Below are 13892 nucleotides of genomic sequence, written 5' to 3' on the forward strand. Positions count from 1 at the left end.
GTGGCAGTGAGGAGGAGGTCCTGGGGTGTGAGAGTGAAGATTTAAAGCCAGAAAATAGAAGCTTAGGGTAACAAACTTTTAAGTTATATTTTATTTCAACATATGGGAAAAGTTAGGTGTTGTACTAATATTAGTAGATCCAGGGATCCACAGAGTCCTTGGGGTATGCTCTTTGGAAATGTCATAGAGAGCTGAATGCAATAGCAAAAACTACAAGCAATTGCCATACCCCTCAGTAGGAAATTTCATACTATAGACTGTAATGCTGTTGTTAAAAAATGTTAAAGTGATGGATTTAATAAATGAAAAAAAATCAAGATATAGAGAAGGATGTGTAAGTATGAATCTATTTACATCAGTTTTTTAAAAGCTTATGCATATATATTCCAGGAGAAACCTTGCATTTTTTTTTTCTGTAAGGATACATAGACACCTGTTAATGAGGGTGTTATGGAATCTTCACATCAGCTCTCTGAGACTCAGTTTCCCCATCTAGACAGGGAGCCTTGGAAGCCTGTGTCCTGGCAGGGGAGTGCAGCTCCAGGGAGACCCCCCCTGAGAAGCCAGTCCTTTGCCAGCCTGGAAGTCTCATGGAAAGGCTACCTGCTTGAGGCAACAGGTTGTGGGCAACTAAGGAGAACCCCAGAGTCAGGCAGGTCCTAACTGTTCCCCCCTAACTGCTTGGATCTGAGGTGAGCTGTCTCCTGCTTCTGAGCCTCCGTCTTCCTCACCAGTGCCCCAGTGTAACAGCCAACCGCAGCCCCTGGAATAGAGCACGCATTTCTCTCCTTCTCCAGAGCTGCTGAAGTCACACCCTGACGGTTACGCCCTGCACAGCTGACTGGGCAGGAGAGGGGCTTCCCACGGCTCCAGACCTAAGGCGGCTGGTGAAGGCAGGCAGGCCTCCCGGCATCCCCTGATGGCGCATGTCCTGGCTGGGTTTCCACAGCGCCTGGAGGGAGGCCTCTCTCCTGGGGGGACACAGGGAGAGGCCTGGTCCCTAGAAGCTGTGCTCTCATCTGCAGAGCTCCACACACTCCCCTGGCTAGGGCACAGCCTTCTGGGAGCTGACGTAGACACCCAAAATCAATTTCCTAAAAGCCAGTGTGCCAAATGATCAATTCACTGAATGACCAATTTGCCATAGGGCTAAAGATTCATTTTTAAAATTTCGGTTTCCCTGTGGCTTTGCCCAGCAGTTCTGGCAGCTGACTTTCGCACTGGTGTCAGATTTTTGACACGGAGCCTGACTCCAGCACTCAGTGTTTTATGTGGAAAGGTTGGGCTAGCCCACCCTCCACCCCCGCCCCTGAGCGTGCCTCTGCCCCGCTTTCCAGGGGGGCTTCATCTTCAGGTGCAGTTTCTGTCCTTTCTCCGTTTCCAGCTTAGCCCGTGTGTGCCGTGGGACATGCGCAATGGGACGGACCCTGAGGGAGTGGGGGCTGGGACCCTGCCTCTGAAGGGCTCAAGATTTTGCACTGGGATACTTGGCGGAGTGGAAGAAAGTGGTATTTCTTCCACACCTGGGTTTGTGATTGGGATTCATGCCCATGTTATTACTATTTATCACTTTAACTGAAGTTGTAATAGACATGGAAATAGTGAACATTTCTAAGTAAAGAGATCTAACCTTTTATTTATTTATTTTTATTAAATCTTAGAATCAGAAATTAGTTTAGAACCATCTCACTGCCAGCACATAACACCATAAAATTTGCTAATCACCCAAAACAAGCAGTTTAAGATCTTGAGTTATGGAAAACATCAGTTATTTCTTTTTTTATTTTTTATTATTTTTTATTGAGGTATGATTGATATACGTTCTTATGAAGGTTTCACATGAAAAAACAATGTGGTTACTGCATTTACCCACATTATCAAGTCCCCACCCAGACCCCAGTGCAGTCACTATCCATCAGTGCGGCAAGTTGCCAGAGATCCACTGAAAACATCAGTTATTTCAACTCTTGATTTTCCATATCTATTATCTGTATCTATAGCTGTCTATCTGTATCTGTATTTATACCTGTAGCTTTACCTACACATATACATATGCCTATTATCTATCAGAAAGCAATTTAAGAAAAGCAGGTCGATCCCAAATATTTTCATATGCTTTGGAGTACATGATACTTTTCATGGCTACGTTTTCCTTTTCCTTATTCTTCCCCCGTCCTTGCGGCTGTCTGTGTACTTGTACCCAGTGAACACTAATTTTTCCTTTTTGCCTTTTCGCAGGGCTGCCCTGGTGCCCTGAAGAGAACACTGTGCAGGTGACCTCTGGGCAAGTTAATTAATTTTACTGAGTCTCAAATTCCTCATTTGCAAAGTGGGGCTCAAATGACCTATCCGATGAGGTTCTGTGAGTATGGAAAGAGATAATGGGCGGGAAAACGCTGTAATTTTTCATGGAGTTGTGCAGATGTAGAATGTTAATAATGAATGGCATGAATTCTGGATAGGAAGAGCAAATCCCAATGTTTGTTATTTTTTATGAGAGATGGTCTAGGCCAGGAAAAAAGCTTCCATGACCAAGTTAAAAAGCAGAGAACTCTTTCTTTGTTGATATTCTTCATGGGCTCCCCACCTGCCCAAACTAGATTCCCTGCTGGCCTGGGAAGTTCTACTGCGGCTCCAGCGTCATCAAAGCCCCCTCTTCCCTGAATGGCTCTGAGCAATAACCACACTGACTCTGTGGATCTCTGGAATGCTCCATGCTCCTTCCTTCCTCAGGACCTTTGCACAGGCTATTTCTACTTTCCCATCCCACCCCTAAAGGCCATCTTTAGGTCTTAGCTAAAATGCCATTTCTTCCATGAACTTCCTGTGACCTTCCCACAGGAAAATGCCTCCTAGCAAGCGTTCTCTCTTAGCACCTGCACTTGTTTATTTTTCACAGCATCAGTTATAACAGCAGGTAACTAATTGATTGCGCAATTATTTGTTTAATGTCTATCCTTTTGACTGGTCTATAACACTGTGCAGTCAGAGGCCATGTCTTATTCACTGCTGTGTCCCAGAGTTTAGCACTGTGCGTGGTACATAATGGGTGCTGGGTAAACATGTTTTGAATGAATGAATGAACAAGGTTGGGGCGTCAGGGCAGGGAAGGATGAATGTCTGCCAGACACGTCTCTTTTTACTTCACACTGGCACTCCCTAATAGAGCTTGGTTTGATTTCCCTCCTTGGTCTTTCCTCATTTCAGGTCTTCGCCTCTGCTCTTGGGGCTGGAGTCCATCAATCAGCAAACATTCTGTGAGGTGGAGCAGAGGGGATCCTGGGCAGCACAGAATATAAAGTCTGTAGGCTGTGTGAGGAGGGAAACTACTTTGAGGTGTGGGAATTAGGGGGCTGTGTGGAGGGCTTAGGACTTGTAGCCCTAACCAGTCAAAGTCAGAGGGAGGCCTACCCAGTGGTCAGCAACCCCAGGGGCCCCCGGTCAGTCCCATCTGCTGACAGGACTATGGCTGCCTCAGGACTGGGCAGCCTGGGTGAGCAGCCTGGCAGAGCTCAGAGTTAGCCTGGCTCCTCCGGGAGAAGGGCTTCTCCTAGCTGGGCAGGCTCCTGCCAGTACCTCCTTTTACCTGCTGGCCCAGGCCGAGTGGGTGGGGGCAAACTGGGGTCTTCAGGGTATCCAGCTCTCAGGCTTCTGAGCTGGCTGTGGAGGGAGGAGCCCCAATCCTCTGGTTTTTCCCAGACACCCTACCTACCCCTTTAGCCATTTCCTGGCCTTAAGCTACTTGAGAAGTCAGCGAGCACACCTGCAAAGGCCCCTCATTCCCAGCCCCATGTCACTGGATATAAAAATATAAAAGATAAATCAACAATGTATAGAGTTTGTTGTGTTCCCCTTCTACCCCTTATTAAAAATACTTTACGGAACCAGCGAATGTTGGAGCTGAAGGAAAACTAGTTCACCCTGACGTTCGCAAGAGGAAGAGGCCAAGACCCCAGGAAGTAAACTGAGACCCCCGGACCCCTTACCATGCTTTAGGGGTGCATGCCTTTGGTTCAGAATGTTAGACACCCATGCCTTAAGCCATCTTTAGGTGCCAGATTTGTGGGGTTGTCCATGGGCAAACAGCTGAGGACCTGACCCCATGGGAACAAGAAGTGGGGGGCAGCACCTAAAGGTGGAAAGCACTGAGCCAGGATGTGAGAGAGCGTGGTGTTCCTCCCCTCCCACCTCACCCCGCTGCGGAGGCTCCGGGGAGCCGCCAGCCTTCTGGAGTTGCAGTCTCCTCATCTCTCGAATGCAGTAATACCCTTGTCTCCAGATTGCTCCTCACCAGGGAGGTTGTGAAGAGCTTCATGATAAGGTCAGCTTGGGCTTCTTGATTTCTGAAGTCACCCTGTAATTGTAGGAGTGTGTGTCTTGAGGACTGGTCTGGAAGCCATGGGTAAGCCCTTCTTCCAGTGGGCTGTGTGGGAGGGGTCACTTCCTAGGCCAAGGGGAAAGACATGCTTTCTTGGCCCTTCTCTGATGGGCTGCCCCTCGGCCAGGCTGACTGTCTGTGCACCATCTCCCATTCATAGTAACAAGGATTCCAAACCCCAAATGCCCGATTTCATCACTAGATTCATGCTAAAAAAGCCTAGTGGGTGGAAATTCACCGAGCTGTGCTTTCTTAAGGATGATTCAACATTTCCTCTAGCATTTGGTGAGGGAGATGCTGAATTGAATGTGTCTCAGCACCTTGGGACCCTCTTATCCTTGCCCCTGATGTCCTGGAAGCCCTGGTTTTTCAGAGCCTGTCAGGGGCCTTTGATTAGAAAGCACTGTCTTAGGTCAGCATCCCTAAGAGGGAACCTAGCTGTGCCTGGGGCCCATCTGTAGCGCCTTCTCCCCATTCCCCAGGAATATGGAGCTTCAGTCTTGCCGAGACCCTCTCCATACCCCTGACCAGGCCCTGTCAGCCTCTCTCTCCTTCCCCTCCAGCTTCCCTTTTCCCTAAAGCACAGGAACATGGTACAGCTCATCTTTCTCCCTCCTGTTCAGCAATCTACTTTCCCTTCCTTCTCTCTTCCCAGCCCCCATGCTGAGAGACTAGTGAGCCTGTGTGGAGAAGCAATGGGAGTGCAGAGGCAGGGCAGGGCCGTGGGGCTGCAGATCAGGGCAGCCTTCCTGGACGAGGTGGTCCTAGCTGGGCTTTAAAGGATGGACAAGGTGTGGAGGAGCACAGGGAGGGAGGATAAGCTACCGAAGGGTCAAAGGATGGGTGTGAGGAGCCTAGTTCGGGTCAGGGGTGTAGCAGGGGGGAACCTGGGCGGAGTGGCCGTGTGTGGGGTGGGTTGCAAGGAAGGCTGGCTAAGAGATGGTGGAGAAGCCGAACCGTAGACATATTCTTTGACGAAGACCCCAGTGGCCCCAGCTGCTGTGGTAGTTTTAGCTAAATAAAGCAATCACTGTGATTTGAAACCACAGAGGGCTTGTTCCACTGTGATGGCAACTAATTATGGATTGTAATTGTTTAAACCAAGGGAGGTGTTTTGACCTGAATAGCAATAATGTGACCAGCCTCCTTTGGTGTCTTCCCACAACCAGCCCATGGGCCATGGACCTGTCTCCACAGAGCCTGCCCCACTCCAGATGCTCGGAGGACAAAGGTGAGGCTGGGGACAGCATCCACCTTGGCCCAGGGAATGATCTTCTCTGGATCTTTGTGAGGAAGGCGGCAGAGATGGAGGGAGTGGAGGGGGACCTGGCTCAGGTCCTTCTCTGGAACCCGGGGCTATCAGCACCTCGCAGGACCATCTGGAAGATGTGGCAAGAGGCCGCGGGGAAGGTGCCTGCAGAGCAGACACAGCATGTGGGAGAGCCGGATGCTGTTGGTAGCAAAGCCAAGTGACCCGATGAGGAAACGGCCCAGAGGGGAGGCTTGACCAAAGTCTCACAGTCCCGAGCAGGGATCGGGGGTTTTGAATATTGGCTTCTCATCAGTGTTCATGGCCACTCCAAGACATTATGTGGACAAGTCACTTTACCTGTCTGAGCCTCAGCTTTCTCATTTGTGAAAGGGGCACAGTTAATACCTATCTGATGGAGCGACTATGAGGATTACGTGTGATGATCGGTGCAAAGCCACGCAGTGCCCAGCATGCAGACACGCTTAGTGAGCATTCGTTCTCTCCTGCCCACCTGCTCCGTCCGGCCCTACTGTGTGGCTTCGTTGGAATCATGTCCAAGTAGAGACCTTCAGTGATGCAACCACTCCGCTCACCCATGCAGGGAGAACTGTTGGCTCTGCTGCAGAATACCCCAGGGTTGATGCAAGGTGGACAGTGCACAGAAATGAACTCTTCTGAACTCTCCACTGGGGCTCAGTTTCTTTGCCTGATCCAGTTCTCCCCTTACAGCTTTCAAATTGTATGAGTTTCTTCTGTCCATCTTGTCGGAAGGCCCTGGGAGAACGGGGCTACGGTATAAAGGAGTGTCCCCTCTCCCTGCCCCCGCATCACCTAACAGAGGCCCTCATAAATATTTCATGGGATCCGAGTGCACGGTGCTCACCTTACAGCTGGAGAGGCTCAGAAGGAGACGCGACGCTCCTGCAGGGTCAGGGTGCAATGCCAGGTCTCCTGACCCCACTTCAGGGCTCTACCTGCTGCCTTGCTGAAGTCCCATCGGAGCTGTCCCCCTGGGCTGAACTTTTGGTGTTCTGCCTGGAACTCCTCCCCTACTCGTTTCCTTATCTGTCTCCCATGTATCCTTTAGAACTCAGCTTAAATATTTATAGCCTTGGCCCTCACCTTGACCTGCTTGAATCCCTCTGTGTTCTGCTCTCACAACATCATCTGGGGCAGAGATTGCTCATTCCTAATATACATGGTTACTTTTTTTTTTTTAACCAAATCCTGATTTAACAGGGAAGCAATGTGTACATTTAAAGAAACTACCTCTCAAAGACTTCCCGACAGCTTAGGAAGATGCTGGGTCAGGCTTCTGAGAAATTGAGAAAGAGCTGACTATTTTTTTCTCTTTGCACGTTGCGCCTTTCCTTCATTTTGCCTGGAACACAGATGTGATGGCTGGAACTGTAGCAGCTGTCTTGGACCTTTATGTTAAGGCTATTAAGTATGCTCTTTCATTAGAGCAGAAGCATGGCAAGAGTCTGGGCCCCTGAGGGCTTCGTGCGAGCCATCTCTCCAGCCCTGGGCTACCCACTTCTGGACTTGTTTTATGTAAGATATAAAGCTCTTATTTGTTTCCATCACTACAATTGAATGTCTATTCCTGGCAGCCAAACACAACGCCATTGCTAGAATATCCTTTGTGGCTTTTATCTAGTTTATGCTAGTTTGTGCTGTGTGCAGGTCCTGTAACACCCCCATCATTAGATAGTGTGCTTGATGAAGGCAAGGACCCCATCTGCCTTGTTTATTTCTGTATCCCCAGGAACCAACACAGTGCCTGGCATTGTTAGTGCCAGTAGGTGCTTTGTAAATTTTCTTGAATGAATGAATGAATACATCCCAATGAGTACTTGGTGCCTAGCAGGGGTCCTATGGGGTCATTGGGGGAAAGGATGGCTCTGACAGTGGCCTTTGTGTTAATTATGAGAAGCAACTTCAGCTGCCCAGGTTGCTATGAACTGCCTTTCCCTTCCCAGTAAACTGGCTCCACAATATCACTTACAAATATAATTTAAATATTTTTTCCAACCTGAAAGTCCATTTGAGGGCACTCTCCTTTAATAACTACTTAAAAAAATGCAAGAGACAAACCAAAGCGCACAAGAAACCATTTTTAAAATTTTCAGTCTTGGTTTCATGTTGTTGATTTCCTCATATAGTTGGGCTCATATAGAAAGTTGTATCTTTTCCTCCCCTCCAATATCATCACAGAGTTTTCCCATTTATTAAAAGCTGGGCTGAACTATAATTTTTAGTGGCTATGTGGCAGCCTGTTTCCCATCAAGGGGAATTACTTGGCCTGCCCCATCTTCTGGCACTTTTTGTTGGAATGATGCTGTAATGAACATCTTTGTATCCAAAGCTTTTCTTGTGCTTCAGATTGTTTCCTTAGAGGGGATTTTCAGAAACGGAGTTATTTGACTAAGGGAGATCAACATGTCCCAGTGTCATTTTGCAGAATGACAGTCAATACAAAGTTAAAAGGAGAGAGAGACTCAGTCCTCTTCATCTTCTCTGGGCTCAGTTTCTCCGGCTGTAAACGGAGCAGGTCACATTAGAGGGCTTCAGGTTCCCTTACAGATCGGAAGTTCTGTTGATGGTTATGGAATGAGGTCTCTGCTATCCTTCAGGGCACGAGGTCGGGAGGTGAGGGCAGGGGCAGAGACCTGGATATGTCGGCCTGTGCCTCGGTTCACCCCTTGGGCTGATCCTGCCCGTGGAAGTGGGTCATCAGAGCCTCTAGGCCCCCGACCCCACCCTTTCTGGGTCTTCCTTACGTTCTCCCCCAACTCCTAGCAAGCGTGTACATATGGCAACCCTGGCCCTTCCAGAAAGGGAAGAGAGGTTCAGACCCCCACTGAGTCCGAGGCCCTGTGTGGAGTCTATTAAGGGACTGGGGACTCAACTTTGAAGGAGGTGCAGGAAGAGACACTGCTTCAGCTAAAGGGACACCTCTGGACCAGAACGGCAGACCCTCTGCCGGCCCTTGGAGGATTTGAGCACAGCAGAGCCAGCGTGCTCTGTCATGAGCCTCCCAGCCTTCTGCCCCCAGAGATGTATGACTGTATTTACCTTCTTTCCGCGCCTCACCAGACCACGCGCTCCTTGAGGGCCGGGTTTCCTTCTGATTTGTCTCTGCATCTGGGACATAGTAGGTGCGCAATACTTATTTTAAGTTCATGAGGGAAGAGAAATGCTAAACCTAACAAATAATTGAGGATATTGGAGGGGAGGAAAAGATACAAATTTTTATATGAGCCTAACAATATGAGGAAATGAACTGCACGAAACCAAGACTGAAACGATGTGAGGGAAGAATTCTTGGCAAGATGGGAATGGGAGTTAGAGCTGTGAGAGGAACAAGTGAGTGGGACAGGAAACTGCAGAAAGTCCTGGGCTGCTCCTTTCTCTGTCAAGGCAACTTCAACTGAGCCAGCCCCAGATCCCTGCCACGTGGCCCTTCCTGGGTGTGCAGGCTGCAGGGCCCTGGTTGGGGTGTCTGGGGAACGAGCCCTCAAAGTGCATACCTTGGCAAGGGTGGCAGAAAGCTTTGTGTGGAGGGGAAGTAGGTGCAGGAAGAGCAAGCCAGGGGCCCTGAAGGCTCAGTTGCTCATCACAAACTGTTAGTTTCATTTATTCAGTTATTCTTTCACCCAATTTTTGAACATCTGTGGCTATGTGTTATGTTCTGTGTTAAGTGCTAGGTGTTCAAGGATGGGAAAGAGAGATATAGCTGCTGCGAAGGCCTAGAACACTCGGGCAAAGTGTTGGTACCTAGGAAGACAGTGGGTGGTGCCTGGCAGAGTGGGTGATGCGTGCATGTGGGGCATCCAGGTAGGAGTGGCAGTGTGCAGCCAGGGTGGCCATGCCTAGAGGTAGGGGCCTCTCCGGCTGGCCCTTGGGTCCTGTGAGCAGCAGTGAGGTACAGCCTTGCACCTCTGCAAGTGTACAGACCTCTGCTGCAAAGGCACCAAAGGGGAGCTGGAGAGGTAATGGGGGGGGAAATGGGTACTCCACGTGGTAATGTCTGGGCAGAGCTTGGAGGTTCCACACGGGGAACACGAGCCTGGGAGATGTTGCTTGCACATAAAAAAGTGGCATATAAGATCAAATGGAAAATTACAACCCGATATATATGCTAGGATATGTCTATGTTAACATACTAGCTGTGGAAGGCAATATGCAGAAAGAAGGAAAAAAGACTGTTGATTGCATTAAGTGCAAGTCTGAATTATTTGTTAGGTTTAGTGTTTAATCTTACTATACTATGTTAAGAGTTATAATAATAGTAGTAATACTATAATAACAATAATGGTAAAATTGAGTAGAACAATGCTAAAGCTTATGGGAATGGAAGATATTTCCTTGAGATTCCTTACCACCTAGTAAAAGGGTAGCTGGTAAGATAGGATGGGATGAATGCCCTCCAGGCCTTCTCCTGTGGCTGGGGTCAGAGTTACAGGAGAAGCCCTCAGCCTACAGGTGAGGCAGCTACGTTTCCACTGGTACTGGGATGAACCGGGGATGATTTGCTTCCATTCATGAGCAACCATCAGCTCTACCGCCCACTCTCAGCAAAGAAGGAGCCAGGCCCATGTCGACGCCTTTCTTTCCAAGTGGGTTGTTGGTGTAGCTGGCAACTTCCGGCTGCATTAGGTGGCATATCGGAGTTGCTCCTCTCTTTGTGACAGGAAAATGGAAAAGTGTGCTTACATTTGCTCTGTGGTCTTTAAAAGTTTGGTTGTTTGATGTGTCTTTGCTGGGGTTGGGCATAGCTTGATGCATATTTGTTGAATGACTAATTATTGACCTATTGGCTAACAGCCTCCACTGAAGTAGGCTGAACAAACAATCTGCTGAGTGGGACGTGGTGTCAAAGTGACACAGCTTACTCATCCGCTCACCAGAGCACACTGTTAGTGATTAGTACCTGAAATACTAAGACGAAGCACTGAAAAGGGAAGACTTGGAGACACCAGGACAGGTCCACGTAGACCTAAGGGTAGGAGGAAGAAGGCATAAGATACTCAGTGTTGAATAAGTCAAGTCCAGAAAACAGGGACTTCTCGATGGGTGTCAGTCAATAACAGTTTGGTGCTAGAAATTATTGTAAACTTAGCTCTTAATAATAATAATACTAATTATTATTATTGTTGTTGTTGTTGTTGCTGTTATTATAATAATAAATTTGTTGGAAGGCTTTGAGGACTCTCACTAAACTCAGGGGCAAGGATGACAGCCAGTTCCCATGAGAGGTTCGAGGTGGAACTGACTGGAAAGCTATCAGAAACCCAGACAGTTGCTTGCCTGCGCTGTGTCCCTCCTTTTCTGGGGCCTTAGGGTCTTTTATCTTATCCTCTAGGTGGGTCTGTTTCATTCTTTGCTTTGCAGACTGGCCTTCCCTAGGTCCAAAAATATTCACCTCAGATGGAACATGATCTCTCCAATCATGGACCCAAAAATCCGGAGTCTAAATACAAATTCCCAGGAAAAGGAATCTGATTGGCCAATAGGGGGTCTTCTCAGATGTCCATCTCTATACCAATAGGTATGTTGAGGTGTGTAAACATAACTGCAGGGACCACTCCTGTGGGTGGGAAGGTGTTTCTCAGAGAAGGTGGCACAGATGGGGCAGGTACATTGGCTAACATGTCTGCTGTGGTGGAAACTGGAATGACTTGGCCATTGAATGGAAATATTCAGCCATGTGTAGAAAATGTCCACCGTGAACTTTAAAAAATGAATAGCTTCTGAAGCATAGAGTTCAGGCTGTCATAAGGGCCTACGTAATAGCTGATTTCTGAGGAGTGACCCCCTCATTTTCCAAGTCTTTAGAGAAAGCAGTTAGTAGAAAATGTTAATGACCAATTTTAGCAAATGACCCTTTTGGTGCTCCCAGGCCACTAGGGCTGGCCAGAGCTGATTTTTAGAATGCCCCCTTGATGATTCTGGCAACTTGTTTAATGTTGACCTAGAGACATGCAATGGGCCCAGGTCCAAACACAGAGCTAAGCTTGGGTTTGCTTTACTGTGGGCAAGGAAAAGCTGCCCCAATGACTGCATGTGGATTTCTTGTCTCTGCACATGCCATGGCTTGTCTAGCCTTGCTGTGGAGTTGCTGGCTGTGGCTGGACAGGTGGCACACAACTTTATGAGGTGGCCATGTTCATAGCTCTCATCTGATTCACTCAGGAGCTGGATTCCATGCTGGTTTCACAGCTGTATGTCTGTGCCTCTGGGCTCCCCCTCTGGCATGCAGGAGATTGCCTTTCTCTTACCTCACCCGTGCAGGCTGTATAGGTCTGGCTGCTGGCCTCTCTCCTCTGTTCCCTCTGCTTCTCCGAGGTGAGAGGCTCTCAGGAAGAACCTGACATCTATCCTTACAGCAAGACATGCATAGAGGTCACTTTAGGCCCCTCTCCTGGACTACATTTTAAAGCCTCTCACTGTGGCATCTTCCATGTTGGCGCCTGTTACGGAGAGTTGAGCCCAGCTGGCCGGAAGAGTGCTTCCTGAGGAGTGGGTTGTTCTCTGATGCGAAGTTGCACCCAGTGGCTGGTTACTCCCTCTCAGCATGAACCAGCCCCAAGATAGAGGCTGTTTTTCTAGGTCTTCATCATCAAAATATTGCAACGACACAGTTTATCCACAAGGGCCCTCCCACTCTAAGCTTCTGGTCCTAATCGGTAGAGCCTCTGGCACCCAGTAGGTTCTCCCTGTGGGTGCTTGGTTGATAGTTGGATTCACTGCTTCATTGCCTAGTGCCCTGGAGCGGGTGAGCCCCAGTCCCTGGGCGCCTTCCCCTGCAGATCCTCACCGCAGGATTTGGCTCATAGCCTGCGCTGCCTTGCCATCGTTTTTCACCAGCCCCACCCCAAGAGGCAGCCTCCCTCTAACCTTTCTTGGTCGCTCCAGCTTCCCTGGAGTGTTGACTTAGCTGGAGAGCATGCTCCTTCTTTAACCTCAGCATGTTTGCTCAGCAGAGGAGCGGGCACTGGGTCCGCCTGCCTCCAGGAGCACACGGGTTCCTCTGTCTTTACAGGAGCATCCCACGGAGGGGGCTGTGACCGAAAGGGGGAGGGCGCGGAGGATGGAGGGGCACCTTCCGTGCTGCTGCCGGTTATCACAGGCTGTTCTAATGCTGCTCAAACAATATTGAGAATGACCCTGGCTCAATAGCACCAGTGTTAGCCTGCAAAGTCAATATTGGCTGAGCAAACACGGCAAATAAGGAGTTGCTATTTGCGTAGCTATGAGTACTTGTGCGCTCTGGCTGCCTTGACAGGCCCTTGGAAATGAAGGGGAAAGGCGGTGGTGTCTGGAGGTGGAGGGGCTGTGAGAGGGCCAGGCCAGGGTTTCTCACCTCGGCGCTGCTGACAGCTGGGCCGGACACTTCTTTGCTGCGGGCTGTCCTGTGCTCGTGGCGTGCTGAACAGCATCCCTTGGCCTCTGTCCAGTAGATGCTAGGGGCACCCCCTCCCCGGGCGTGACAAGTAAAACTGTCTATAGACCTTGCAGGGTGGGAGCAGGGGTCTTATTCTCCCCCTGCTGAGACCCACTAGCTCTGGGCCAGGCTTGGGGGCAGGAGGGTGGGAAGGTTGAGAAGGACTTGCTTGCCCCTCCTTGACCCTCCCGCTCTCCAGGCTGGATGGCCAGTCTCTGTGAGCACCGAGAAAAGCCAGCCAGAGTCTTTAAGAAATAAATGCAATGTGGAAGTGTCTCTTCCAATCAAAGAAACTTTTCAGCCGCCGCTGTGTGTCTGCAGCCACCTTCTCACCCTTGTCCTATCTAAGAACTCACTCCCGTTCTCCACCCCAGGAGAGGGAGGTTGTGAGACTCTCAGATAGTTTACCTCTGTCTCTCTTGTAGAATTTCAGGCATGCTTCGCTCTGGCTGGTGACCTTCTCTCTTGCACAATGCCTATTTATAACAACCTGTCCCTGGCTCCATGTCCACGTGTGTGCTACCCGGGCTCAGCATGTGCTCTCCTGAATCCCACAAGGAGCCAGTGCTGGGCGCCGGGGGGAGGGCCCGAGGCAGGGGGAACAGCAGGGCACTCGGTCCACAGCAGACAGGCTGCACCGCCTCAAGCCCTGCAGCGTCACATCCAGGCTCTGTCTGTCTCCCCTCTGGAGGATGTGAGAGAAGTATTTGTAGGCCTGGGCAGGCACAGACTGTGTCAGGGGCTTTCCGTGTCATAACTACCATCTTCTCTGCCAGGCCTTAAGCTGGGACAAGAAGATGGCCAGGGAACCT

General features: G+C 49.6%; 1 long non-coding RNA gene across 2 annotated transcripts; it reads right to left on the bottom strand.

Moving 5' to 3' along the window:
* Positions 1-1484: 1484 nt before the first annotated feature.
* Positions 1485-13519, bottom strand: LOC108385025 (uncharacterized). Of its 2 annotated transcripts, none has more exons than XR_005059070.2 (4): positions 13000-13519; positions 10567-10632; positions 8709-8777; positions 1485-8169 (listed from the first exon to the last, which is right to left on the bottom strand). It is a non-coding gene; the product is annotated as an uncharacterized lncRNA (long non-coding RNA). The 2 variants fall into 2 exon arrangements; XR_001850184.3 differs by lacking the exon at positions 13000-13519 and adding an exon at positions 11915-12768.
* Between the last annotated feature and the right edge of the window lie 373 nt (positions 13520-13892).

The sequence above is a fragment of the Manis javanica genome, chromosome 8 (genome assembly GCF_040802235.1).
Source record: "Manis javanica isolate MJ-LG chromosome 8, MJ_LKY, whole genome shotgun sequence".
Classification (NCBI taxonomy): domain Eukaryota; kingdom Metazoa; phylum Chordata; class Mammalia; order Pholidota; family Manidae; genus Manis; species Manis javanica.